Below are 16,338 nucleotides of genomic sequence, written 5' to 3'. Positions count from 1 at the left end.
CATGCTGAACGCATGTGACCTTTGACCCCAGCAAAGGCGATCCCGGAGTGTTTTATCACAGTGTTTTCCTGAAGGTGCTTCGCCAGGGAAAACTCAGAAGCAGTACTAGTGTCTAAAAGACGCCATGTGCACATAGCTGTTGATTTCTTCCAAACCGCTTTATGAAATGGAAAATTTCTCCAAAAACTCCTTAAAAAACTAATCATGTCATGAATTAGTTTTTATTGGATAACTCATCCTTTTCTACCTCCCGAGTTTTAGTCATGCTTTGCAATGTTCTATTCAGACTCTAGTCGGCATGTGACCCCTAATATGCAAACTGCGTACCTACAGTCATGTGATGACCATTGGAACCAGCAAGGGGAGGCAAATCCTAATGTGTGTGCACTGTAAAAAAAAAAAAAAGTGAACAGAAAAAACCTTGCAGGCTTAACATCAAATGGAGCTAGTGTCATGATTGCGAAAAAGTGTGGATTTACAGACATACTGAAAGAAAAGCTGGATCAGAATTCTATCATAATCTGGTATTTAAATCGCAGATTAGAACTGTCAGTTCATGAGACTATTGCAGAAATGAACACAATAAACCATTTTAGGCTTTAGGGAAAACATATTGTATATTCTGTTGACACACAATGTTCCAAAAACACAAATGACTTGACATGAGCAAAAAGAATGGAAAGCGGCTCTTCACTGGATATACTTTTCTGATATCGTAATCAATCTTGTCTACAAAAAAGTGAATGTGAATAAAGCCCCAATCTTTTCTTACTTAGAATGCTCTCCAGGTCCTCCCTTTAGAATCCACTTTACTCCAATACCACATCATGGGCTATATGTTGTTTCATTTTAGATTCCCATTTTATGACGAGTGTGATTGGTATGTGCACATGCAGTTTTTTTTTATCTGGTCAAAAAAAAATCCTGAAAAATCACTTAACCCCTTAACCCCCAATAGTGGTTTGCACGTTCATGATCGGGCCAATTTTTACAATTCTGACCACTGTCCCTTTATGAGGTAATAACTCTGAAACGCTTCCATGGATCCCGGTGATTCTGACATTGTTTTCTCATGACATATTGTACTTCATGATAGTGGTAAAATTTCATTCATATAACTTGCATTTATTTGTGAAAAAATGGAAATTTGGCAAAAATGTTGAAAATTTCGCAATTTTCCAACTTTGAATTTTTATGCCCTTAAATCACAGAAAACTTAATAAGTAACATTTCCCACATGTTTACTTTACAACAGCACAATTTTGGAACCAAAATTTTTTTTGTTAGGAAGTTATAAGGGTTAAAGTTGACCAGCGATTTCTCATTTTTGCAACACCATTTTATTTTTACGGACCACATCACATTTGAAGCCACTTTGACGGGTCTAGATGATAGAAAATACCCAAAATTACACCATTCTAAAAACTGCACCCCTTAAGGTGCTCAAAACCACATTCAAGAAGTTTATTAACCCTTCAGGTGCTTCACAGGAATTTTTTGAATATTTAAAAAAAATGAACATTTAACTTTTTTTCACAAAAAAATACTTCAGGTTCAATTTTTTTTATTTTCCCAAGTGTAAAAGGAGAAATTGGACTGGAAAAGTACGCTGATACCTAATATGTTGGGGGGAACCACTGTTTCGGTGGATGAAAGAGCTCAGAAGGGAAGGAGCGCCGTTTGACTTTTTCAATGCAAAATTGGCTGGAATTTAGATCGGATGCCATGTCACGTTTGGAAAGCCCCTGATGTACCTAAACAGTGGAAACCCCCCATAAGTGACCCCATTTTGGAAACTAGACCCCCCAAGGAACTTGTCTAGATATGTGGTGAGAACTTTGAACCTACAAGGGCTTCACAGAAGTTTATAACGTACAGCGGTACAATTAGAAAACAATATTTTTGTCATGGTTTGAACAGGGTTCTTGCCCTGCACTCACAGGGTTAAGTGTTCGTGGCCTCTTTGTGGATCTGGGAGGGGTATTTATACTCACTCTTTACCAGGGTTCTCTGTCAGCTATATTGTTGTTCTGGTGTGTCTGACCCCTGGTGTGCGTGTATTCTGCGTTGCTTGTTTGATTCCCTTGTATGACCCGGCCTGTTCCCTCACTCTGTACTCCGTCTCTCGCTTTCGTACTACTGTCTTCTCCGGTTCTGACCTCCTGGCTTGGCTATCGTTACTCCGTTACAGTTTGTCCCTATTGTACCGTCTATTGCCCGTTCTGGTTTTCTGACCTATTGCTACGTCCTGACTATCCTTTCTGTCTAAACCCCGTGGTACTGTATTGCTATCTGGTGCTTTGACCCTGGCTACAAACTGTACCCCTCTGTCTGACACCACATTCATAGGCACTCCATGTAACCTAATTATATGCTGCATAAATAAGCGGGCCAGGGTTTCAGCAGATGGTAACGCGGGGAGAGGTACAAAGTGAGCTTGTGTTGAAAACCTATCCACCACCACCCATATCACCGAGTTGCCCCTGGAAGGAGGAAGATTTGTGATAAAATCCATGGACAAATGTGTCCATGGTCTATCCGGAATTGGCAAAGGCACCAATTCCCCGGCCGGCCGGACCTGAGAACTTTTAGAACGAGCGCACACCCCACATGCAGTCACAAACTTTTTAATGTCTGTTACCATAGAGGGCCACCAGAAATCCCTCGCAATTGCCCCCCGGGTAGCTGCAATCCCAGGATGAGCACTCAACACAGAATCATGAAATTCTTGCATGAGTCCGAGACGGAAACGTTCCGGTACAAACAATTTACCCGGGGGTTTACCACCAGGAGCCCGAGCCTGGGCCTCCAAAATCCCTCTCTGTAACGCAGATGAGATTTCGGCCACCACTACTCCTGGCTGAAGAATGGAGGAGGGAGGTTCTGGAGGGGACACCGAATCAAAGCTTCGGGATAAGGCATCTGCCTTGATGTTTTTAGATCCCGGGCGGAATGTGATGGTAAACTGAAAACGAGAAAAAAAAAGTGCCCACCGAGCCTGTCTGGGGGTCAATCTCTTGGCAGACTCGATATAGGCCAAATTTTTGTGATCAGTGATGACTGTAATGGGATGAACAGACCCCTCCAGGAAATGCCTCCATTCTTCAAAAGCCAACTTTACCGCCAACAACTCTCTATTGCCGACATCGTAATTTCTCTCAGCAGAGGAAAATTTTTTAGAGAAGAAGGCGCAGGTTAGTAAGGGTAGGAGGGCCCTGAGACAAAACTGCCCCCACCCCCACTTCCGAGGCGTCAACCTCCACGACAAAAGGTCTTGACGGGTCGGGTTGTACCAATACAGGGGCTGAAGAAAAGCACTTTTTTAATGTCATGAAAGAGGTTTTTGCAGCTACAGACCAATTTTTTACATCAGCTCCCTTGAGAGTGAGGTCCGTTAGAGGCTTTACCACCTGCGAAAAGCCCTTAATAAATTTCCTATAAAAGTTGGCAAAGCCCAAAAATCGTTGCAACCCTTTCAAGTCATGAGGTTGCACCCACTCCGTAACAGCCTGGACTTTCTTAGGATCCATGCGGAACCCCTCTCCTGACACAATCAACCCCAGAAAGGATACTTCTTGCATGAAAAATGAGCATTTTTCCAGCTTGGCATACAAATGATTCTCCCTCAGTCTCATGAGAACCACCCGCAATATCAAGCTTAAGATACCTTCTATAAAGCTGGGCCCCAAATTTATTGGCCCATACAAAGTTGTGGAGGTTGTTAACCCAGTAGCCTACCGACTGCAGCTGTCCACCTCCTTTAAAATTTCTAATGTCTTCCACAGGTCCCTGTTAAAGCCTGTGGGGACGGTGAGAGAGGATCCCTCATCAAATGCTCCGTCAGTGCTGGTAGAGGGGCAGCTGGAGTATGAAGTAGGGCGCATTGTTGACTCCCGGTGGGTGCGCCGGAGACTCCAGTATCTGATACACTGGAAGGGGTACTCTCTGGAGGATCGGTCATGGGTTCCGGCCAGTTCGGTGCATGCCGATCGTCTGGTGCGGGCTTTCCACGCCAGATACCCAGACAAGCGTGGGGGTCCAGTGGCCCCCCATTAAGAGGGGGGTACTGTCATGGTTTGAACAGGGTTCTTGCCCTGCACTCACAGGGTTAAGTGTTCGTGGCCTCTTTGTGGATCTGGGAGGGGTATTTATACTCACTCTTTACCAGGGTTCTCTGTCAGCTATACTGTTGTTCTGGTGTGTCTGACCCCTGGTGTGCGTGTATTCTGCGTTGCTTGTTTGATTCCCGTGTATGACCCGGCCTGTTCCCTCACTCTGTACTCCGTCTCTCACTTTCGTACTACTGTCTTCTCCGGTTCTGACCTCCTGGCTTGGCTATCGTTACTCCGTTACAGTTTGTCCCTATTGTACCGTCTATTGCCCGTTCTGGTTTTCTGACCTATTGCTACGTCCTGACTATCCTTTCTGTCTAAACCCCGTGGTACTGTATTGCTATCTGGTGCTTTGACCCTGGCTTTGTCTGGTTTCTGTCTCTGTCTATGCCCCTTGGTAACATTGCCCCGTAGTTACCTTTCTAGGAGTTTCCCTGCAGCTCCTAGATCTGTGGAGCTTAGGCCACGCCCCCAGCAGTCATGTGCTTCAGGTCCTGATACTCTGAAGCACGCATCGTCACCGCTGCCGCCCTGCTCCACAGGTATCTGTGAGTACTGTCTTTGTACTCAGGACACCCGCACTGGCACAGTGAGCAAGTGCAGTGCGGTGTTCCTGACAATTTTTTCCACAAAAATGATCTTTTCACCCTCAATTCTTACTTTTCCAAGGGTAACAGGGCCCTAAAAGTTATTGTGCAATTTGTCCTGAGTATGCTGATACCCCATATGTGGGTGTAAACGACTATTTGGGCGCATGGCAGAGCTCAGAAAAGAAGCAGCGCCATTTGACGTTTTTGGCTGGAATTGAGATCGGACACCATGTCACATTTGTAAAGCCCCTGATGTACCTAAACAGTGGAATCCCCCCACAAGTGACCCCATTTTGGAAACTAGACCCCCCAAGGAACTTATCTAGATGTGTGGTGAGCACTTTGAACCCCCCAGTGCTTCACAGAAGTTTATAACGCCCGGGCGTGAAAATAAAAAAATCGTATTTTTTCCACAAACATGATCATTTAGTCCCCAATTTTTTATTTTCCCAAGGGTACCAGGAGAAAATGGACCCCAAAATTTGTTGTCCAATTTGTCCTGAGTACACCGATACCCCATATGTGGGAGAAAACTACTGTATGGGCACATGTCGGGGCTCGGAAGGGAAGTAGTGACGTTTTGGAATGCAGACTTTGTTGGAATGGTCTGCGGGTGTCATGTTGCCTTTGGAGAGCCCCTGATGTACCTAAACAGTGGAAACCCCCCACAAATGACACTATTTTGGAAACTAGACCTCCTAAGGAACTTATCTAGATGTGTGGTGAGCACTTTGAACCCCCATGGGCTTCACACAAGTTTATAATGCCCGGACGTGAAAATAAAAAAATCGTAGTTTTCCACAAACATGATCATTTAGTCCCCAATTTTTTTATTTTCCCAAAGGTACCAGGAGAAATTGGACCCCAAAAGTTGTTGTCCAATTTGTCCTGAGTACGCTGATACCTCATATGTGGGAGAAAACTACTGTATGGGCATACGTCGGGGTTCGGAAGTGAAGTAGTGATGTTTTGGAATGCAGACTTTGATGGAATGGTCTGCGGGTGTTGTGCGTTTGGAGAGCCTCTGGTGTGCCTAAACTATTGAAACTCCCCACAAGTGACCCCATTTTGGAAACTAGACCCCCCCACGGAACTTATCTAGATGTGTGGTGAGCACTTTGAACCTCCAAGTGCTTCACAGAAGTTTATAATGCCCAGGCGTGAAAATAAAAAAATCATATTTTTTTTCCACAAAAATGATATTTTTGCCCCCTATTTTTTATTTTCCTAAGGGCAGCAGGAGAAATAGGACCCCAAAAGTTGTTTTGCAATGTGTCCTGAGTAGGCTGATACCCCATATGTGGGGGTAAAACACTGTTTGGGCGCATGACAGAGGTTGGAAGGGAAGGAGCACCATTTGACTTATTCAACTCAGAATTGTCACGGTCACGTGTGTCTGGACGCAGCGAGTACCGCAAGGCGAACCCATGACACACGTGTCCCTGGATATACCGCCTCCAGTAGGGCGAATTTAAATAATAAAACGTGCAGCTGGATACACCGCCTCCAACTGGCGAATTTAGGTAATACACGTTATATATACCGTAGTCTGGAAACCCTGCCTCCAGTAAGGCGAATTTAAATAATAAAGGGGAAACCTGGGTAATAATAACAATGGTGGGCCCTGCGATAGGGAATAGAGACGTGGAGACCTCCTGTACTCCCCTGAGCCAGAGTCCCTGCACTCCTAACGCTCCCTATGCCGGTTCCGCACCGAGCGACGCACGCGTACCTCAAACCCTGACTCGCCCTGCACCTAAACCCTCACTAGGGAATAGGTCGGTGCAGAAACTAATCCCACCACTGCACTAAACACACATAAGGAAAAATGACAATACAGGGGGAACACCACTTAGCTTTGCTCTGTTGCGTACGCTCCCTGCAACAGAGCCCACCACCTGCGTGCATCTTCTCCTCCAACCGGATACATCACCATAACCAAATCCATCACCCTAGTGCAGCCTTGGAGCAGAGTCCACCACCAGTTGCAGCTGCCCAGTAAACAGAGTCCCAAAGATGAGTCCAGCTTCTGCCAAAAAGTCCAGCATGCTCGAGTCCAACTTTTCTGCCAAGAAGTCAAGCATGCTTGAGTCCAGCTTTCGGCAACCAAGTCCAGCATGCTGAGTGCAACTCTCACCATAGTTGCCACTCCACCAAGCCATGCAAGCACTTCCCGCTGACACCATAAACTGCGACTCCACCATGCCATGCCAGCCCTTCCTGCAGACACCAACGTTGAACTCCACCAATCCATGCCAGCACTCCTTGCAGACTCCATAGCTTACTCAACCCCTCTGGCTGGGCTGCCCAGGACTCTCATTCAGCTCCTTCATCACCCAGGCTTGCTTCCCAAATGACGAACTATCAATGTCACCAACGATCATCAAACACACCTGAAACTCTTTTATAGAGCCTCACACCTGATTTGTAATACGTGCACATTAAAACTAAAGTGTAATACCACTCACCACCACCGGGGCAACTTAGAACAAACAACACCACGTGAAATAATTCTAATGGCCACCGGGGGCAATCAACCCACTTTGGCACCAAGCCAAAGGGAAAAAAGTTCACTTTGTCCATTTACTTGTCAGATCCACCTTGGATCATGACAAGAATTGGCTGGAATTGAGATCAGACGCCATGTTGCGTTTGGAGAGCACCTGATGTGCCCAAACAGTGGAAACCCCCCAATTCTAACTCCACCCCTAACCCCATCACACCCCTAGCCCTAACCCTAGCCCTAGCCCTAATGGGAAAATGGAAATAAATACATTTTTTAAATTTTATTATTTTTCCCTAACTAAGGGGGTGATAACGGGGGTTTGATTTACTATTTATGGCGGTTTTTATATTTGGCAGCTGTCACACACTAAAAGACGCTTTTTATTGTAAAAATAGTTTTTGCATCACCACATACTGAGAGCTATAATTTTTCCATGTATTGACCTACTGAGTCATATGAGGTCTTATTTTTTGCGGGACGAGTTGACGCTTTTATTGGTATCATGTTCGGGCACATGACATTTTTTGATCGCTTTTTATTCCGATTTTTGGGACGCAGAATGAACAAAAACCAGCGTTTCATTAATTTCTTTTGGGTGGTGCGTTTACATCGTTCCGCGTGCTGTAAAATTGATAAAGCGGTTTTATTCTTCGGGTCAGTACGGTTACAGCGATACCTCATTTATGTCTTTTTTTATGTTTTGGCGCTTTTATGCAATAAAAACAATTTTATATAAAAAATAATTATTTTTGCATCGCTTTATTCTGCGAGCAATAACTTTTTTATTTTTTCTCTGATGATGCTGTATGGCGGCTCGTTTTTTTGTGGGACAAGATGCTGTTTTCAGCGGTACCATGGATATTTATATGCGTCTTTTTGATCACGCGTTATTGCACTTTTTGTTCGGCAGTATGATAATAAAACATTATTTTTTGCTTCATTTTTTATTTTTTAAGGGGTTCACTAAAGGGGTTAACTAATGGGACAGTTTTATAGGGCGGGTCATTACAGATGCGACGATACCAAATATGTGTACTTTTATTGTTTTGGTTTTTTTATTTCCAAAAAATGAATGTATTAGGGAATATTTTTTCTTTTTTTTTAATTTATTTAGCGATTTTTTAAAAATTATTTTAACACTTTTTTTTAAACTTTATTAGGTTGTCCCAGGGGGGACATCACTGTCCTGTGACAGATCGCTGATCTCTCACATCACAGATCACTGTGACAGATCAGCGATCTGTCACAGGCATTGAAGACTTCCTCTTGCCTGCGCTTTGCAGGCACTGAGGAAGCCAGCTCCCTACAGGCCCCCGAAGGTCCCCGTTGCCATCTTGGATTCGGGGACCTGCAGGGAAGGAGACCCCCGCAGCAGCGCTGCACATTGCGCTGCTGTGGGGGGCTCAGGGAAGCACGGAGGGAGCCCTCTCCCTGCCGATGCTTCCCTTTAACCCCCGGTACACCGCGATCGTGTTTGATCGTGGTGTGCAAGGGGTTAACGTGTTGGGGGCGGTCCGTGACCACCCCTGACACATTGTGCCGGGTGTCAGCTGTGATAATCAGCTGACACCCGGCCGCGATCAGCGGCGCTCACCACGTGGGCGCCGCTGATCGCTGTGACGTACTATCCCATCCCTGGGAATTAAGTCCCAGGGCACATGGACGGGATAGTACGTCACATGGCAGTAAGGGGTTAAAGAGTACTCTTCCTATTCATTTCTATTGTAAAACCACTTTGCTGTTCTTATGTCTTGTGCCTCCTGAAGGAATGCGCTCCAAGCTAGGCACTGCCCAATCAGAAGGCTGTCAAAAACAATTCAGGAGAAAAAAAATTTCAAAAAGAAAAACGCCCCCAAAAATACCGCAAAGAAGGAGCGATTCCTTAAGTGGTATCCAATAGAAAACTCATCGTTTTTGAAAAATGCAAAAACTCAGTCTGTAGGTAACCTAATGCCGAGGTCATATTTCTGTTTGTACACTTAGTGGTCTGTCAGAGTACTCTCAACGTGTATCTCCTAATAATACCCTGTGTGGTCATATCGAGTGTTACATTGTGCCTGAGTGCAGTATCTCCACTGAATTTTAAGGGGAACATCACTCCAGGACTGTGTGCGTTTCATAGCACAGCCATGCCGCTCACACATCAACTATGCACACAGCGCCTGTCATAATACTTCCAGTTTGAAACTAATGGAGGGGGGCATGGCCTAAAACTGTCATGGAGTGAGAGGTGCAATCTATGAGCTCTGAGGAACTTTTACATAAAGCGACATCCATTCCTGCAAACAATCGATTTTTATTATCCATCCATTTAAGAGACATCACAAGCTCACCATCTAGAGCAAAATAAACCCAATATTGTGCAAATTGGCGAAGTTTGGACTTATGCTGGCTCCAGCCTGAGGGAGGCCTGCTAGGCCACATTTCTGAGGCCTAATTACCTCATATGCTACAGCAGCCCTTTATTGTACCTATGAGACTGCCAAAAGCTTACATCTAAGTTCCTGTGAAAAATGAGGATGAATGAACTCATGGAGATCAACATCCAACACTGCGGAGACACCATCACGTGTTTCTCAACGCAGTGATTCTAGAGCACTGCCCCCATCCCTTATGGGAAATATGCAAAACATGCAAAACAGAAGCCGCGGAGACACCATCACATGTTTCTCAACGCAAGCAATGACCAGCCAGGTCTTTCCCCGGGAAGGAACAACCACGGGAAGGGCAGTCTCCAATGAAGGAAACCACCTATGCCAAAACATGGTATCCATCCACAGACAGCTGTTTCGGGGTATTGCCCCTCATCAGTGTGGAGTAGGAAACTGGCTGGTAGGAGCAATGCCTAGTAAAAGACTGTGGAAAATGAGGATGAATGATTCTAGAGCACTGCCCCCATCCCTTCTGTTTTGCATGTTTTGCATATTTCCCATAAGGGATGGGAGCAGTGCTCTAGAATCACTGCGTTGAGAAACACGTGATGGTGTCTCCGCAGTGTGGGATGTTGATCTCCATGAGTTCATTCATCCTCATTTTTCACAGTCTTTTACTAGGCATTGCTCCTACCAGCCAGTTTCCTACTCCACACTGATGAGGGGCAATACCCCGAAACAGCTGTATGTGGATGGATACCATGTTTTGGCATAGGTGGTTTCCTTCATTGGAGACTGCCCTTTCCGTGGTTGTTCCTTCCCGGGGAAAGACCTGGCTGGTCATTGCTTGCGTTGAGAAACATGTGATGGTGTCTCCGCGGCTTCTGTTTTGCATGTTTTACATCTAAGTTCCTGACATATTGAACACCAACCGCTGTCATCAGAGGCTCAGCGCTCCACTCAGAAGCAAGTAAACCCCCGCCTGGGCCTTGCTTTCCCCGGTTTAAATGGGGTAGAGATCCCTGTATTCTGCTGGGGATATAAGCGCACATCTATTGAAACAGCTGAGAAGAGCCGCAACTGCTGTTAAAAAAGTGGCTGATAACTGAGAGACCATAAGGAAAACCGCTTTCTCATACAGCAGCGGTATCAAATTTCAATAAGCTCAGGATAAGAGGGGTTACTGCCACAAACATCTCTACCAATATATATGAGTGCACTATATAAATAACCCCTCAATACACCGATATTGCTTTAAAATCACTTAAAGGGGATGCACTTTTTGTAGTTTTATATTCACAAGGAAAAGTGGCTGACTACTGCGAGGCCACAAGGATAATAGCTTTCTCATAAAGCGGAGGTATCAAATTTCAATAAGCTCTGAATAAGAGGGATTACTACCACAAACATCTCTACCAACATATATAAGAGTGTACTATATTATTAACCCCTCATTACCATAGATACTGCTGTGAAATCATTTAGAGGGAACGCACCTTTTATAGTTATATATTCACAAGATAATTGACCCCTTGAAATCTCTATCTCTGAGTCAAAGGGGTCAGTTATCCTAAAAAATGTAAGACATAATTTGCCTTGTATAGAATACCAGACCTGACAAAACCCTCGAATTGGATTTCATCTTTCATATTGGATCCATTTAAAGGGGTCATTATCTACAACAACTCCTTTATTTTTGAGCACGTGAGCGCTTTGTTTTCTTATCCATAGGCTATCATCAGTGAATACAGTTTGAAAGCAGCAAGACACAGTCTGTCTACCGCATCTACCTACTACCACAAGAAAGAACACATCTGGATACCCAGGTTAATCCTTTGTTTTCAGGTTTCTCTGCAGAGACTGCGCTCAATTTCTAATACCATACCAGTTGGTCCCCTTAATCCACAAAAATTCTAATACCATATTAGATGGTCCCCTTAACCCCCTAAAAATTCTAATGCCATATTAATTGGTCAACCCGTTTTTATATATTTTTTATTTTTTTTTATTTATTTTTATTTTATTATTATAATACCATATTAGTTGGTCATTTGTTTCCACGTTGGTTGATATATTCACCTAACCTATGTGGTGTCCACTGTGTCCGCTAGGGGGCGTTGGGTAGAGGTCCCAGGGGAAAGGATGAATGGCAGAGTATTGAGTGGCCGTTGTGTATCTCAAAGTGGGTGGCTTTGAGATGGAGACTTGTGTATGTGTGATCAGCAATATCATTGCTGAGGTGTTGTTTCAAAGTGTAAGGGAGAAGTCTCCGGGTAACTAGAGAGATGGGCGAGTTCTGGTTACCTACAAACCCACCCAGGGGGTGTGTTTAAAGCATGGTTGTAAAGAGTGTGAAAATGCCTGAAGGACCTGTGATGAGGTCAGAGTCATGTGACCCAGTGGACGTGGCTATGAACGATATAATGTGGCCAGGGTGAGTCACAAGTGGTGAATGCTGGGACCTGGTTGGTCCAGTGTGGAAGGTTCCGCTGAGATGGAGCTTCCTGCCTGATAGCTCGTGTGGACGCTGTGAGCAATGGCGATGTGTGCCTGAGTTCCCTGGAGGGGATAAACGTGTGCGGGATGCTGAAGCCGCATGAGGAGCCCTGACGTGGGTGAGATAATTGTGAGGCTAAGAGAGCCTGCGTACTGGACATTGATAACCAGAGTGAAGCACTATAATGGACGCTATGCAGATGCTATGTACTTATGTTGCTTCTATGGGTTTATGCTACTAAATAAACCGCATGGACTGGTTTGGTTTAAGGAAAACCCAGTGCTGGATGTGTTTTGTTCGCTGCCTAGCGAGAATCCCCTAACTAAATGACAGCGCTACCTCACATTTGATGGAGAATGCGGGCATTGTTGTAGCCTTGTTGCTGGGAACAACGGAAGAGGACTGCAAAGTCGGTTGCTAAGGGCAATGCTGAGCCAGGAAGGCTGATGGTTGGAGAAGCCACTGCCCGGCTGTGGTTCTGGAACCGTGGGGCAGCCTAGTGAGTAAGGCACTGTCTGGTTCGGTGAGCCCAGTGCGGCCGTTTCCCCCAGGAGAAAAGACTTATAGGATACCTCTGCGGTAGAGGGGTCCGAGAACCTGCGCGGCCAGCAGGTGACGACCGGAAAGCCGTGTTGTACAGACCAGGGTCAGTGAGAAAGAGACTGTGGTTTGCTATAGGGTGCCTCTGTGGAGAAGAGGTATCCGAGGACCTGTGTGGCCGACACAGGTAACGGACTGGTCTTCGTGTGGTACTGACCTGGGTCAGTGGGAAAGACTGTACCTGGAGGGTTCAGTGAGCAAGGTCCTGGCGGGTCAGTGTTGGGAGGTTCTGGGAGAAGAATCGGATCCCTGGAGCACGTGGTATGACCTTGGACCTGGTGAGGCGTGAGTGTTGGGCAGTCTCAGGTGGAGACGGATGTCCTGAAGACCACCCGCTAAACCCCTGGACCTGGTGAGGCCGGTGTGTTGGGAGACCCTGGGAGGAGGGTCGGCTCCCTGAATAGCACCCGGTGCGCCCTGTGTGTTGGACGGTCTCAGGCGGAGACAGTACGTCCTGAATAACACACAGACAGGACACGTGAGTTTTTTTGTGTGGTGTTTTTTTTTCTTCTTTTCTCAACTCAGCCTGCGGTGGCTCAGTGGGGGTCAAGAAGGTGACAAGCGGCTTTCGGTAACTCGGCGGGGTTACAAAGGTGACAAGTGGCTTCCGGTAACTCGGCGGGGTTACGAAGGTGACAAGCGGCTTCCGGTGGATCGGGGGGTCCACGAAGACGGCGCAGCAGGTGCTGCAGGGACACCAGCCACTATGTATGTGTGTGAACAGCAGCCGGTGGTGTCGGTGATCGGTGACAGCAGGAGCTGTGGTGGTGCCAACAAGGACTTGTGTGGTATCATTAAGGCTAAGTGCACACGTACCGGAACTCTCGCGGAAATTACCGCGAGAATTCCGGAATTCCAGTCCGCGGGAAAATCGCATTTTAAATTCCCGCGATTTTCCCGCGGAAAAACTAGCATTTTGCAAGCGTATTTAGCTTGCAAAATGCTAGCGTTTTCCAAGCGATCTGTAGCATCGCTTGGAGAACTGATTGACAGGTTGGTCACACTCGTCAAACATAGTGTTTGACAAGTGTGACCAACTTTTTACTACTGAGGCCGCCTATGCAGCATCAATAGTAAAAGATAGAATGTAAAAAAAAAATAAAAAATACTGTTATTCTTACCTTCCGACGTCCCGCGCATCCGTTCCCAGTAATCCTTTGCGAAAATGCCCGCGATGACGTCCGTTCTCGCGGGATCGCAACGTCTCGCGGTAATTCGCGATGACGTCGCGCAAATGACCGCGAGACTTCGCGATCCCGCGAGATCGGACGCCATCGCGGGCATTTTCGCAAAGGATTACTGGGACCGGAGCGTGGAGAGAAGCGAGAGTGCTGCGCAGGACGTCGGAGGGTGAGAATAACAATATTTTTTATTTTATAATTCTTTTTTTTACAGGGATATGGTACCCAAAGCCCGGAGGACAGTCTCCTCTCCTCCGGACCGTGGGTACCATCCGCAATTGTTCTGCTTACTTTCCGCATGGTGTGCACAGCCACATGCGGGAAGTAAGCAGAACAATGCATTCCTATGGGTGCGGGATCGCCGCGATTCCGCAAAATAATGAGCATGCTGCGGTTTTTACCGCGAAGCGATTCCGCCGCGGTAAAAACCGCAGCATTAGCACAGCATTGCGGAATCGCATAGGAATGCATGGGATGCTTATTTTTCGCGGCAAAATCGCGCGGTTAAAACCGCCGCGGAAACGCGAAAAAAACGCCACGTGTGAACTCAGCCTTAGACATAAACTGTGTTGTGTGAACTGTGGTCTGAGAAGACCGGTATAACGGACATGGGGAGAACCCAGAAGGGGGCGGTGACCAAAATCGGGGTGGTAACCCAAAAAGGGGTGGAGTCCCAGGAGGGGGCGGTGACCCAAAGTGGGGTGGTGGTCCAGAAAGGGGCCGAGTTTGAAGAAATGACAGCACTGGGTGACTCAGTGGGTATGTCTGGAGTACTGCAGTGTGTATGTCTTGGTCAGAATGTGGGATATCCTTTCCGGATAGTAACAATGGGCCGCCGGTGTGTACCGTGATGCTGTACCAGGAAGGAGTCCCTGGTAAGCTGGACTCAAAGAGTTAGGTGACGCTGACAGGAAATCCGCTCGTTTTATCTCTGACCGAGAAAAACGTCAGAGTCAGCTGTGTCCACAGGGTCATTGTGGATTATAAAGTATACAGAGTCCTGATTGAGATGAAAAAGGGGGAGTGCCAAGGTGGTAGTATGCCACCAAACATAGTGCATACCTTTGAGAGGCGCCGGGACTTTGTCATATTTGATGATGTGGGGCTGGAGGATAGAGACGTTTCTACTGTAGGGCTAGAAGACACTGAGACGCTGACGCCCTCTAACGTGGACAGGCCAGACATAGGGGCGACCGGAGAAAGAATGGCGTCGGACGAATTTACTGACCTGACGTCACGTGAAAGGTACCACAGTATGAATGAGAAGGGTGTGGTAAACAAAAAGAGCAGAGCTGACACTCGGATAGAGAGTGCCTTGGGAGCTCACCGTACGGTGTGGTGTGACTGTGACGTGTTGTTGCCAGTAGCCACCACTAGGACAGAATCTAGTGCTGTGCTGACTGAAACTCGTGACAGGACTGATAGTAACCTGATCGAGAAGATAACGGAAGTAGAAACACGGTCAGAGGGTAACGGGAGCTCGACTGATGGGACTGACCCAGGGGTGCCCTTTGACGATATAATTAAAGAAATAATGGTGCAACACATGCTGGCCAAAAGAGAACAAGAGCAGGAGATACAATTAATAAAAGAGACAGTGAAGGAACATCTCGAACGAGAAAGAGTGATGAGACAAACGGCCGAGCACAGAGTGGAGGAGCTCGAGGAAGAAGTGCTGAAGCTCAGAGGTCACCTGTCAACGTGGCACAGCGTGAACAACACCTTAAGAGAGGATGTGGAAGGGCTTGAGTAAGAAGTCCTGGAGCTCAGAGGTCACCTGTCAATGTGGCAAAATGTGAACAAGACCCTTAGGGAAGAGATGGAAGAACTCAGAGGAGTAGTAAAAGGTCTTCTGCGGGAGAAGAGCTTGGACGGAGATGTAGAGTGGCCGGGTCCGAGTGATAACAAGATGGAACTGCCGGTACCCATCTTGGCAGAGGGTAGTGAAGAGATGAGATCTGAAGTTGGTGAACAAAGAACTGAAGAAGGCAGTCACCCGGTCGGGTCAACTGTAGTGAGGGAAGTGTCCGTGGTAATGCCAGAGCCTCCTGGCCAGGAAGAGAGCAAGACCACGACCTTCCAGTCGGTGATAGATGTACCAGAAGACATGCAAGAGGCCTGTGCTGAGGAAGGTGTGCATGAGGCTTTCAAAGAGGCGGTCAAAGCGTGTAAGGTGCACTGGGCACCTGAGACTCGGCAGTTGGTGATAGTATCAGCCAGAGAAGATACCTCAAACCGAGTAGCTGTCTTGAAAGAGATGCATTTGCAGTGTCTCAACGCCAAACAGTTGGTCAGGCAGAGTAATGTGAAAGCTGCTCGACGCCTAGAGTTAGCAAAGGAGGCTATGGATCGGCGGGGTTTGCGGAAAGATGTGGTTCCGGTACCCAAAGCTCTGATTGGAAGAATCATTGGAAGATCCGGGAAGGTAATGCAAGATCTTGTGAATATCTCCGGTGTGGTGAGGGTGAGGATCCCTCCTG

This window comes from Dendrobates tinctorius, unplaced genomic scaffold (assembly GCF_039654945.1).
Source record: "Dendrobates tinctorius isolate UK_male_01 unplaced genomic scaffold, ASM3965494v1 ptg000032l, whole genome shotgun sequence".
NCBI classification, from domain to species: Eukaryota; Metazoa; Chordata; class Amphibia; order Anura; family Dendrobatidae; genus Dendrobates; species Dendrobates tinctorius.
Note: the sequence above shows the minus strand (reverse complement) of the source record.